Source organism: Ictidomys tridecemlineatus, chromosome 3 (assembly GCF_052094955.1).
Source record: "Ictidomys tridecemlineatus isolate mIctTri1 chromosome 3, mIctTri1.hap1, whole genome shotgun sequence".
NCBI classification, from domain to species: Eukaryota; Metazoa; Chordata; class Mammalia; order Rodentia; family Sciuridae; genus Ictidomys; species Ictidomys tridecemlineatus.
In genome coordinates, this window is record NC_135479.1 from 60,957,832 (window position 1) to 60,970,631 (window position 12,800).

Consider the following 12,800-nt stretch of genomic DNA (forward strand, 5'->3'; position numbering starts at 1 on the left):
TCTATAGTACCATAATCTATAGCACATAAATATTTACAAAGGGCTTTGGTTCACATTTTGAAGTTGCCATGCTATGATGTACTTATTCAATTTTTATGATGACATCTAAGAACAAATTAATCTGTTAATATTCTACCAAATTTCACTGTAGCATTTTGTTAGAGCGTACCATTTTTAAAATCTCACATCTCTCAATAAATGAAGCAACTTCCAAATTCGATACACCAAAATTAGTTTTTCAAAAAGATAAAAAAAATGAAAGTCTTTTATCTGGGTGTATAGTAAAAAGAAAGACTCAGATTACTAAAATCAGAGATAAAGATGAGAACATTACTATCTACATTCATAAAAATTTACCTGTGCACAATGGGGATGCTTGTAGTCATAACTACTCAGGAATCTAAGGCAGACAAATCACTTGAGCCCAAGAGTTCACTGTCAGTGAGACCTTGACTCAAAAAATTTTTTTCTCTTTTTCATAGAGAAAAGTATGAAAAAGTATATGCCAACAAATTGAATAACTGGTATGGAATGTGAAATTCCAAGAAGCATACCATCTTCTAAATACTTAATCTTGATAAATCATAAAAAATGAAAAATAAAACTCACAAAAGATTAAACTAGTAATCCAAAACAACTTTCCGATGGAAAGTTCTAAACCAGAACACCAAATGAACCACATGGATGGTTCAGAACCAGATAACTTCACTAAAGAAGTCTATCAAATGTTTAAGGGCTGGGATTGTGGCTCAGTAGCAGAGTGCTTGCCTAGCACATGTGAGGCACTGGGTTGTATCCTCAGCACTACAAAAAAATAAATAAAGGTATTGTGTACATCTACAACTAAAAATATTTTTAAAAAATTTAAATAAGCATTACCAGCTTTCTTTTTCAAACTTTTCCAAAATTCAAAGGAGAGAGAACATACCTTATGTATTCCGAGAGGCCAGCAATAACATGGTACTGAAGCCAGACATAGATTTGACAGGAGAAGGAAACTCTAGATCATTATCCCTTATGAATCCTGGTGCAGAAATGTTCACAATGCTAGCAAGTGCAATTCAGCAGCTTTTTAAAGTGACTGTATAACATGACCAAGTATAATTTATTCTAGGAACATGGCGATGGCTCAACATGTGACCATCAATCAGTATACCACATTAGCAGACTGAAGTAGAGGGGGAATATCATCATCTCTGCCAAAGCAGAAGAAGCATTTGAAAAGATTCAGCACCATCTTATGAAGGGAAAAACATTACAGTTAACAAAGTTGGACTAGAAGGAAACTACCTCAATAAAGATATGACATGAAAAGCCACAGATAACACCATAATTAGGAGTGAAAGCTTGAAAGCTTATTTGTTAAAATTCGCAAAATGTTCATGATGCCTGCTTTTCCCCTTCCATTCAATATAGTATTGAAAGTTCTATAACAGAAGCATGTAAGGAAAGAAAATGAAATTGAGGCATCCAAATGGGGAAGGAAGAAATAAAAGTATGTCCGTTCAAAGAAAACATAACATATATGTAGAAAACCCTGAAGATGTCACACAGAAAAGTGTTAGAACTAATAATTTCAGTAAAATTGCAGGATATTAAAGTAACACCCCAAAGGGAATTGAGAACATAATTCCAAGGCATCACACTTGCTGATTTCAAAAAAGCCAGGATATCAAGACAGCATGGCACTGGGACAAAACCAGGCACATAGTCCAGCAGAGCCGAGCTGAGAGCCCAGACTTCAACCCACACATGGGGTCAAGTCATGTTTGACAAGGGGACAGAAGTGCATGAGAGGGAAAGGACAGTTTCCTCAGTACACGGTGCTGCAGAGACTGGGCACCTACACTCAGAAGGATGAAATTGGACCCTTATTTTATGTTCCATACACAGAAAGGAACTTGAAATGGAAGACAGACTCAAATACAAGTCCTGAAACTCTCAGAAGATAACCGAGGGGAAATCTCTTGATATGGGTATTAGCAATGATTTTTTGGACATGAGACCAACAGGAGGGGCAACAGAAGAAAACTAAACAAGCAGGGCAACAAAAAGCAAAGGAATCCATCCATAAAATGAAAGGGCAATGTCCAAAGTGGGGGAAATATTTACAAAGCACATCTGACAGGGGTTAAGATGACTCTAATAGTGGGGAAAAGGCCTGCCTTGGCGTTTTCCCAAAGGAAGTGACAGGTTACCAATAGATATGAAAAGGTGCTCAGCATCACTAATGGCTGGGAATGCAGATTCAAAACCAAAATGAGGTGTCACTGAGCACCTGTTAGGCTGGTTCTTGGCAAGAAGTCTAGAGAATAAGTGTTGGCATGGCTATGGATCAGTGGGGGGACCCTTGTACACTGTTGGTTTGGAATTTCAGCTTTACAAGTAGAAAGTGTTCTGGAGGTGGGCAGAGGTGGTTACTGCACAATAATGTCTTTAATATTTATTGAACAGTACACTTAGAAATGGTAAAGATGGTTAAATTTTATGACACCTGTTTTCCCCACAGTTTAAGAAATAAATTTATAATAAGAAACTCTTATTAACTAAAAGTTTTGAAACACAGACTTGATCCTGAGAGCTCTGCAGTTTTAGAGTTGATTCTGAGCATTTGGTTTTTGCATCAGCACATTATTAATATTCATAACAGCTTGGTACTTGGCAACAGTGCTACCTGATTATTGCTGTTATTTTCATTATGCCGAAAGATCCCCATGTCTTCTGTACTTTGTGGCTTATTTGTTGGGTTTTAGCAACATTGGGATAACCTCTTTCCTTTCCACCAACATTCGTCTTTAGAGAATCTATTCCTGTTACCTCCTTGTGCAGCCAGCTTGATGGGAGCCCTGAGAAGCCAGGAGACATGGAAATCAGGGGCTGCCTGCAGCCCAGATGTTTATAATGAGGGGAGTTTATGTATATGAAATTATGTCATTTGCAAACCAGGGATATTTAGACCGCCTTCATTCCTGTTTGGATGCCTTATATTTTCTTGTTATCTCTTATTTCTGTGACCAGTACTTCCAATAGTATATTGAATATACATGTTCTTTTGTTCCTAATCTTATAGGAAATCATTTCAGCTCCTCTGTAGTTAGTGTGATGTTGCTTTGGTCGTGGTCTCTGAACATCCTTTCTTCATGGTCCACTTTATTTTCAAGATCAATTACTTTGTCTTTGAGGTCTCCAACCTGTCTTCAAAGTGGTCTAGTTTGCTGGTGGTGTTTTCCATTGAAATTTTAATGTGGCTTATTGAATCTTTCACTTCTAGGATTTCCATTCAGCTTTTTTTTTCAGAATCTCTATCTCTTTATTCAAGGGATCCTTTACTTCCCATATTTAATTTCACTCCTTATATCTTCTTTTAGCTCATCCAGCATTTTAACTATTAACTCTCTAATTCTTCTGACATTTCTTCCACTGCAGTGTTGATGGGATCAGTTGTTAAAGCATTATGGGCTTTTGGGATGGTTTGTTCCCTTGCCTTTTCATATTGTTGGTATGTCTACACATCTGTTGTGATAGCTCACTACTTTGTGAGCTTCTTTCTTTTAAGAGCCCTGGGTTCGGTGAATATCCAGATATTGGTACTTTAAGTCAAAGTGAAACCACTTTGAGAAATGCCACCAAACCCTGTTTACTACAATCACTCAGAACCAAGCCTCCTGCTATTCAACCTTATGGGAAACACAATGTTGACATTGTTGTCCACGGCTTCTCAAATCTAGGTCTAAGCTGTAGTGAAGTTCTGGAATAGGTCAAATTTAGTTCTTCAATTTACTAAAATTGCTATAATCTTAAATGAGGGCTAAAAGTGGGGAAGAGGAAAAATTGGAGAAAAAGATGAAAGAAAAGAAGATAGGAAGGAATGAAGGAGGAATAGATTGGGTGGTATTTGTGTTTGAGGTAATAGCAGATAATACAAGAGGATGAATATAAAGGGTAAAAGGAGCAACTATAGAGCAAGGAAAACAAGAATAGGAAGATTGATTCTAGTTAAACCAGTAGATAAAATACAGTCAATTGTGTTGAATCTTGGCTATTAGCATAACCACAATCATTCAAGTGAAAAAGTTATTTATATGTTCAATGTTGATACTAGAGTTATTTATAGAAAATCATGCCAGGTAAAGAAAATTCCTGTTGGATCTTGGTTGGGTTTCATTGGGGTTTGGACATTTAGAATGTGTGCATCCTCCTTTGGCCATGGATCCCCCCATGATTGCTGGGGTACAGGAGCCACTTCCCTGTTTGCTGTGACCCTCCCATGGCCAGTTCTGGTTTATAAGCTCTGGGGTCTGAAGCTTCCCTCTGGTATGGACTGTCAAGAGGATGGTCCCTGGGCTTCTCAACAGTGCTTCCCCTCAATGTCATGGTTGGTGCTGCTGTGGTCCTCAGGAATCCATTTTCCTCTGCTCAGAGCCACAGTTACTTTGCTGCTTTGTCACTATCTGGGTTAGTGGATGCTGCACAGAGTTTTTTTGTTCTTGTTGCTGTGTTTTCTTTTTTCTCCCTACCTTTGCCTGGGTTGCAGAGTGGTGGGCTAGGTGTACTTCCTAGCGCAGTCCACTCAGCCCCTTCCTCATCTTTTGGGGGAAGGGGAGGGGGAGGGAGTTTCAGTGATTTGGGGGCTACTAGTGGTTCCTCTAGAATTTCTTTCTGGCTCTATTCCGATGAGGTCCCAATCCAGGGGACTTCCCTCTGGTTTCATTTGCAGCTGTCTGGACATAGGAAGATGTCCTATCATGAGATGGCTGTGAACCCCTGGCTCAGCTTTCCTTTCACAATTTGGTTTTAACCTTTGTTATAAGGGCCCTGCTGTTCCCATCACACTTAAATTTTTATCTGCCTTTCCTAATGTTTTTAGTGGGTGAGTTTAAGTAAATTTCTACTCCCTTTCTCTTTCTATTGCCCCTTAACCCTTACCCCACCCTGGTCTGGCTTTGGGATCAGGGAACTGTGTGCTAATTTTCTACTGTGGTAACCAGTCTGCAAATCTCTCTAGGTCTTGGACTTTGAAATACTGAGTCTTAGAATATTTAAGTTTTCACCCATCTCACAATTCTGGTTTTCCTTCACTGCCTCCTTTCTGTGCATTGAGGAGATTGGGAATTATTGGTTTCCTTCCTTCCACCATCTTGACAGTCTCTCATTGATTTTTTAAATTGATGAAATATAGTTATATATAAAGTGGAATGCATTGAGATATATTCACACATGCACATAGTATAATTTGATCAACTTTATTCCCTAGTTCTTCCTCTTTTCTCTTGTCGTCCCTCACCCTTGATTTTCTATTTCTACACCTTTCCCTTCTATTTTTGGAAGATACCACCCTAACGTTCATTTATGAGAGAAGGAATTTGACCTTTACTTTCTGAGTCTGACTTATTTCACTTGGCATGATGTTCTCCTGTTCCACTTATTTACCAGCAAATAATTATATTTTTCTTTTTGGCCAAATTTCTACTTTATTCATTTGTCCATAACTTGGCTATTGTGCTGTTGTAAACATTGGTATGCACGTGACTGTAGTATGCTGATTTTGTATTTTTATGTAACTACCAAGAAGTGGGAAAGCTGGGCCATACAGTGGTTCCATTTAGATGAATCACCATACTGCTTTTCAAAGTGATTGTACTAATTTGCAGTCCCCTCAACAATGTATAAACATGCTTTTTCTCCCACATCCTCGACAATTATCCTTATTTGTATTCTTGATGATTGCTGTTCTGATTGTGGTAGTATGAAATCTCAGTGTAGTTTTTACTTCTATCTCCCTAATTACTAAGGATGTTGAACATATTTTCGTATATCTGGTGGCCATTTGAATTTCTTCTCTTGCAAAATGTCTCTTTAGATATTTTGCCCATTTACTGAGTGGTTTATCAGGGTTTTTTTTTTTGAGTTCTTTATATATTATGGTGATTAATCCCCTGTTGGAAAAGTATCTGGCAAACATTTTCTCCCATTCTGTAGCTGTCTTCACACTCTTTAATTTTTTTGTTACTGTGCAGAAGCTTTTTTATTTAATGCTGTCACATGTATTGGTTCTTGCTTTTATTTCTTAAGTTTTCGGGGTCTTATTAAGTAAGTCAGTGCTTCTGCCAGTGTGTTGAATGGTGCCCCTATGTTTTCTTGTAGCAGTTTTGCTATTTCTGGACTAATTCCTAAGACTTTGATCCACTTTGGTTTCATTTTTGTGCAGAGTGAAAGATAAGGACCTCATTTCACTCTTCTACATAAGGCTGTTCAGTTTTCCCCACAGCATTTGCTCAAGAGGCTGTCATTTCCCCAAGGTACGCTTTTGGCACCTTGGTCAGGAATCAGATTTATGTGGATTTGTCTCTGTGACTTTAATCCATTTTTTAGTTTACTTTTATGTACTGCTTAAGATACAGGTTCAGCTTCATTTCTTTGCATGTAAATATCCTCTTTTCCCAGCAACATACATGGATGGGAGAGTCCCTTCCCTATTGTGTGTTTTGGTGTCTTTTCAGTAATTGATTCTGTGTGCGTGAGTTTGTATCTGAGTTCTCTCCTTGTTCCATATTCATGTGGAATTCTCTGTTCTCTTCTTTGTGTCAGCTTTCATGTAGGTATCTGACTGGATTATTAGAGTCTTGCAATATACTCATAATTATGCACTGTAATGCCTCTCATTTGACCTTTTTGTCTTAGGAGGAGATGATCACTCATGGTCTTTTTTTGGTGCCATGTGAATTAAAGGATTTTCTTTCCATATTAAGGAAAACTGCCCTTGATAGATTGACAGAAATGTCACTGAATCTCTTGCTTTGAGTAGCCTGGACATTTTAACAATATCCATAAGCACACTGTATCTTCTTATCCATGTATGTCTTCAGTTTTTCTCATCAGCGTTTTATAATTTTTATGAAACAAGTAAATTTGCTTTGTTTGAATACATTTGCATCACTCTATTTCTAAGTATTTTGTTTCTTTTGGTGCCATTGTAAATGGAATATTATTATTTTTTATAGTTGATTATTAAGGACATGGGAATGCATCTGATTTTCTCAGGTGGATCGTGTTTCCTGAACCTTGACTGCACTTGTTAATTAGTTCTAACAGATTTATTGGAGAAGGTTGTAGCATGTTCTATGAAGAGGACTTGTCCTCTGCCAACAGAGGCGGCCCTTCCTTCTTCCTTCCTGGTTAGGATGCCTGTGATTTCTTTTCCCTCCCTGATTCTTCTGGCTTCCAAATGATTCTGAGAGGAGTCCCCATGGCCATATCTCCCAGGGGATCTGCCAAGGCCTCTGTCTCTTGTATTCTCACCAGGGCTGTTCAGCACCAGCCTTAAAACCTGCCCACTCAATGGGGACAAAAAACATCTCAGTAATATGTGTGTCAACATTGGTGTGTTGACATTCAGAGATCGAGCATCTTTAACAGTTACTATGTGCAGTAATTCTATTTTGAATTGTGGAAATTTGTCCTTTGTCCCACTAGAAAAATGATTTGACACATGAAGTTCTTCATGTCCCTGGGATATTAAACCTTTATCGGTCTTGATTTTTTAGGAACACTTTGTTAATTGTGATTTGTCTAAGTATCTATGTTCTTCTTGTTTTTCTATAAGGAGTCAGTCATTTTTTTGTGACTTCTGACCCTTCAGTCAGAAAAAAAAATACTTTCAACTTCAATGTCATGAAAATCTTTCATAATAATTTTTCTTTTTGCATATAAACTTAGACCTGCTGGTTGGGTGACATAATTATACCCAACTGACACAGGAGGATACCCAAGTGACACAGGAGGCTGAAGAAGAAGGATTCAGAGTTGGAGGCCATTTTCCCCAACTTGAGGGGATCCTCAGGAATGTAGTGAGACTCTATCTCAGAAAACAGAAGGACTGGGGATGTGGCACTGTGTTCAGTTCCCCCTGGGTTCAATCCCTAGTACTAATTAAAAAAAAGAAACAAATAAAAGAAAAATAAATAATACAAAACCTAAAAATCTTAGATCTCTATGGGATTTACCATTCAAAGGAAATTCAAGCATAAACAGTCCCTAAACATATGTGGTCAAACAGAAGTCAGACTGCACTGATGTGAAAAACCCAGAAGAGGCAAATCATGGGGAGAGAATGATGAGTGTTCCCTGGAGACTAGCAGGAGGGAGGAAGGGAGGGAATGGGTGTGGGTACCAAATACAGGGTAATGGGATGCACTTAAAGCCACTAAGCTGCATATTTTTAAAAACAATCTTAAATTTTAAAATAAACTAGTTTGAATAAAAATATATAAAAAGGGAAGAAAATAAAAGGGTGGAGAGGGAAAGGGCAACTCTGGGATTGGAACAGGTGTAAGGGGGTATGCAGTGGGTGGTGCTGGCTGTGGGGCCACTAGGAGCCACAGGCCTGAAGCTGCTGTTGAAGGTGGTTCTGACCCTGGTGCTCTGTCAGATGGTGGAGGTGGTTATGGAAGTTGAGCTGGAGTTTTCTTATTTTTTTCCTTTATCTTATCATTACAGTCTATTGTGATACATAAGTTTCTAAGTGCTTTATTATTTTGTTGGCTCGTTGTTATTACCATAAATGATGTCTCTGCATACTGTTTTGTTCAGCACTGGTGTTGAGATTTACCTTCTTAAAGACATGGAGCTGGACATTGTTGCTTTTCCCTGCTGGATGTGTTCCCTGGTGTAACTGGTACAAAGGGGTTTTTCTTTTCTCTAGGCATTGATACAAGAGGTTTTTTTTTTTCTTTTTTTGTATTTCCAAATAACACTGCTTTGAGCAAATGGGTTTAAGTTTAGGGCAGCCTCAGCAATGGAGCAAGAGCCTGTCTCAAAATAAAAAAGGAAAAGGACCATGGATGTAGCTAAATGGTAAAGTGCCCCTGGTTCAACCCCAGTAACAAAAAACAAACAACCTCCCCCCAAAACAAAAAAAAACTAACAACTAAAAAAACAGACCTGAATGGCATTTACCCATCTAAAGAAACTTAAATAGTCCTTTCCAACATTATATGGCCCAGGAGAAATCAGACTGCACTGGTTTGAAAAATGCAGACTAGGCATATCACAGGACTAGAAAGCTGAGGGGTTGCTGGGGACTAGCAGGAGGGTGGGGGAGGCAGTGGTCATGGATACCGAATTCAGGAAAATATTCTGGAACTACATAGTGGTGACCAGTGCACAGTTTAGAGAATGTACTCAATGCCAGTAAACGAAATATTTTAAAACATAAAAATTTCAATTTTGAAAGAAGCTAATTATGCAAAAGTAAATAAACACAGAAAATAAAAATAAGGAATAAATAAATGGCAGGGGAGAGGAAGGGAGACTCTGGGTTGGTCTCAGTAAGTGGTGCTGGCTGAGGGGCCAGCAGGGCTTGTTGGTCTGGAGGTGCCATTGCAGGTGTTTTAGCGCCAGCTCTCTCTCAGGTAGTGGACGTGGTGGAACTTGAGCTGGAGTTTCCACAAGCACCAGAGGTTGCCCTGCAGCTGTAAGAGGAGTACAGATCAAGAGACTATCCCTGTTCCTTCCAGGGATAATATATTTCCCACTGCCTTTCACACAGTTCCACCCACAAACCACCCTGGCAGTGTTCCTAGAATGCACACAGTGACAGTTGCTCCTGCCCCGCCCATTCCTGGATGATATGCTCTGCATGACCATCCCTGTCCCACTGTGACACACTCATATGCCCCCACCTAAGTTTTTCTTACCTTCTGCTGATCCTCCGTGGACTCCAGGTTTTTCTCTCAATGCTGGGCCTGGTGGCCTTGGTCCTCCATGTTGAGTCCTGTCATAGTGACGTGGCTGTGGATATTACCAAGTGGATAGTGAGGCAAGTGCAAGTTAAGGAGTGAGGAGACACCCAAAAAGGAAGAGGGAGGGCAGCAGTATGAGAGGCCTGCCTTTCCTACCATGATGTTGGTTTTATTGGCATCCCACAGTTCAGAGGAGCAGGCTGAAGCTCAGAGAGGTTCAGTTCCAGGACTCAGCTGTATGTGACCCTGTCACCCTGGGCAGGCTTTACCTTCCCAGTATTAGGTCCATTTCCTGTTGGGTGGAGAAACTCGAGATGGTAGACATGGAAGAGGGGGAGTCATAGAGTTAGGCGGGCTCCAGAGTCTCCTCTAAGCTCTTCAGGGAGTATGCCCAGGACAGAGATACTGTGCAGGTATCATATACCTCTGGAGCCACCTGTGCCTTCTTGGTTGGGACATTGAGGAAACAGAGTCAGTGCCAAACTGACCCACCAGAAGTGTCTGGTGATGGAGTTCAGTGCAATATCCAAAGCACATAGGGGCTTGTCCCACAGAGGGACAGGAGAGCCCCAGCAGAGCAATGGCTGGCAGAGTTCACAGTGGAATTGCTGAGGGGATAGTTAGAAACACAGCAGCTTCAGGCCAGTTTGTTAGCTGAGCAGAGGTGGCAGCTCCGTGCATTAGGAGCTTATCCCCTGAGTCCCACCAGCACATCACCTTCTGGAGATGGGAAAAACGGGCTCATCCCACACAGGAGGGTCCCTGTGTGAGGACAGCCAGGACTTCATTTTCTGTGGTATCCTTGTGATGGTTCCAAGAGTGAATGAGGTCCAGGTCCTATAGCCCTGAAAGGCTGAATGAATGTGGAAACCAGGTCCCACTGGAAGGTGATGAGGCCCTGGGTCCCCAGCACCTGCTTTCATAGTCTGGGTGTGTTCCTTGAGACACAAGTACCAGAAAAATGGACCAATTGGCAAAGTTCCTGCTAAATGCAGCCCTACTAATCCTGATGATGTGTAAGAGAGTGTGTGGAAGGACAGTCAGGCCACTGACACCTAGACACCTGGGTCTAGGAGTTATGGTCAGTTGGATGGCAGAATGCAAATCATCTGAAAAATTGAAGTGAAATAGTGTTTGTGTCACTGTTCTGATATTGTCACAAATATGGGAAAAGTGATCTTGCATGAGTCCAAGGCTGAGGCTGGCAGAGAGGGTGGGGATGGGTGAGGAGTTGGTGCTCAGATTCCTCATGGTGTAGGACTCTGCCTTCCACCTCCAGGCCCTACCAGGAAGGTGGTCCTGGTGGTGTCTGTGCTCTTAATTGCTTCTCATCTTCTCTAGGCTCTGCCAGTGGAGTCTCCTCTGTCCCACACTTACCCTGAGGCCCAGCTCCTGCCCAGTGGTGCTTGGCCCTGGCTCTTTCTCCCTTGACATACAGTTTATGCTGCAGCTTCAGTGCTTGTGGAGGATAACCTGTGGAAAACATGGAAGACAGTGCGTGGTAGCTGGCAGGGAGCCCCAGCCCCTGCTGGCCTCCATTCAGGGTATTTCTGCCCCTTGTGACCTTTGCTCCCCAGACCTCATACAAACCATTCATACCAGGCTTCTACCCTAAGAGAACAGGAAATGACCCTGGGGGCCCAGGATGTACCCTGGACACTCCCTTTCCTCACCTACATCCCTGCTTTGGGGGTGACCATGACAGGACACCAGGATCACAATCTCCCCCAGCTGCTCCTGCCTTAGGCCTCTTCCCCCATACTGAGGGGGAAGGTGGTGGGGCTCTGCAGGACTACTCACAGTGATGGTTTCTCCTGAACGTACCTCCCCAGGGTTACCAAGTGTGGGCCTTGGGCTACTTTGAGGAGTTCCACTTGGAGGAGTACCACTAGAGAAGGCACTGGGAGTGTGATTGAAAGCAACATAGCCATGTCTTAGGGTCCCTTGACTTGACCCCTCTTCTAGGTATACCCACATTTGTCCCTCTGGGCTACTGTTGGCCTTCCTCCAACTCCATGACATTTCCATATGTGTACACAGTTAACCCTAACACAGTTCCCCACATCACATGCCAGGCCTGGGTGTAGCCAGGGTCCCAGCTCTGAGGAGACACAGCTAGGTTTAAACCCAGCTCCTCTTCCTGTCCTCTCTTGTGACCTTGGAAAGTCTTCATGTCTCTAAGCCTTCCCCTGCCTATGTGAGATAACACTTAGAAACCAGGTTGTCACATCTCTGTAATGCACAAAAGTAGAGATAAAATATGGAAACAGGTGGGATGTCACGTAGAGTAGAGCTAAAAACAGTCCTAGCCTCTTGCCTTGTGACTTTGAAAATACCTTTTTCCTTCCTGGCCTTCTTTCTCCGTCTGCATCTTAAGAGGGTTGAAATGTAATTAGTGGGGATATCCTCACCTCCCAGAGCCACCCACCTTGTTCTCTTTGGGATGAGAGTAAGCACATCCCTGGGCACCTTAGGGACCTCCCAACAATGAAATTCTGGTCTTTTCCCCTTTCCATTCTCAGGGCCCAGTCAAGGTACTTGGAGATGGGCTGCTCCTGTTCCATAGAAGTGTGGTCTCTAGTCTCTTCTTCTTTTTCTTTTTTTTTTTTGGTCTCAGGGAGTGATCCCAGGGGTGCATAGTCACCAAGCCACATCTCCAACCTGTTTTTCTGTTTTATTTTGAGACAGGTTGTCACAGTGTTGCTGAGATTAACTTTGAACTTGCGATCTTCCTTAGCCTCCCAAGTTGCTGGTATTGTAGTCATGTACCACCATGCCTGGCATCTTTGTCCTTTCCCATGTTACTTCCACCTCCTGGGCCCCCATTTTCTCTGACCTACTCTCTGATCTCCACATGATTGCACCTATTGAGAGGCTGAAAAGAAATATTGTTACATGGAAAAGGCAGGCAAGTGTCCCCAGAATCATGGAAGTCCTTTTTCCAAAGGAAATCCTATGGGAGATGGATGAGTCCTGAACTAGGAAGTCATGATCCTGCCTTTTCCTCTGGAGTGTGCCTCTGTCCTGTTCTCTGGGCCAGTCCCTATCTGACACTGGGCC

At 41.7% G+C, this 12,800-nt stretch overlaps 2 long non-coding RNA genes across 2 annotated transcripts in view; one reads left to right on the top strand and one right to left on the bottom strand.

The window, feature by feature from the left end:
• Window positions 1–9,130, top strand: part of LOC120884224 (uncharacterized) — a 30,826-nt gene extending 21,696 nt beyond the window's left edge. The window contains exon 4 of the long non-coding RNA XR_013436383.1: window positions 1,115–9,130. This is a non-coding gene — a long non-coding RNA (uncharacterized LOC120884224). The remainder of the gene's footprint in view (window positions 1–1,114) is intronic.
• A 54-nt stretch (window positions 9,131–9,184) lies between these two features.
• On the bottom strand, window positions 9,185–11,330 carry LOC144376187 (uncharacterized). Its single transcript, XR_013436382.1, has 2 exons — window positions 9,696–11,330; window positions 9,185–9,470 (listed from the first exon to the last, which is right to left on the bottom strand). It is a non-coding gene; the product is annotated as an uncharacterized LOC144376187 (long non-coding RNA).
• Between the last annotated feature and the right edge of the window lie 1,470 nt (window positions 11,331–12,800).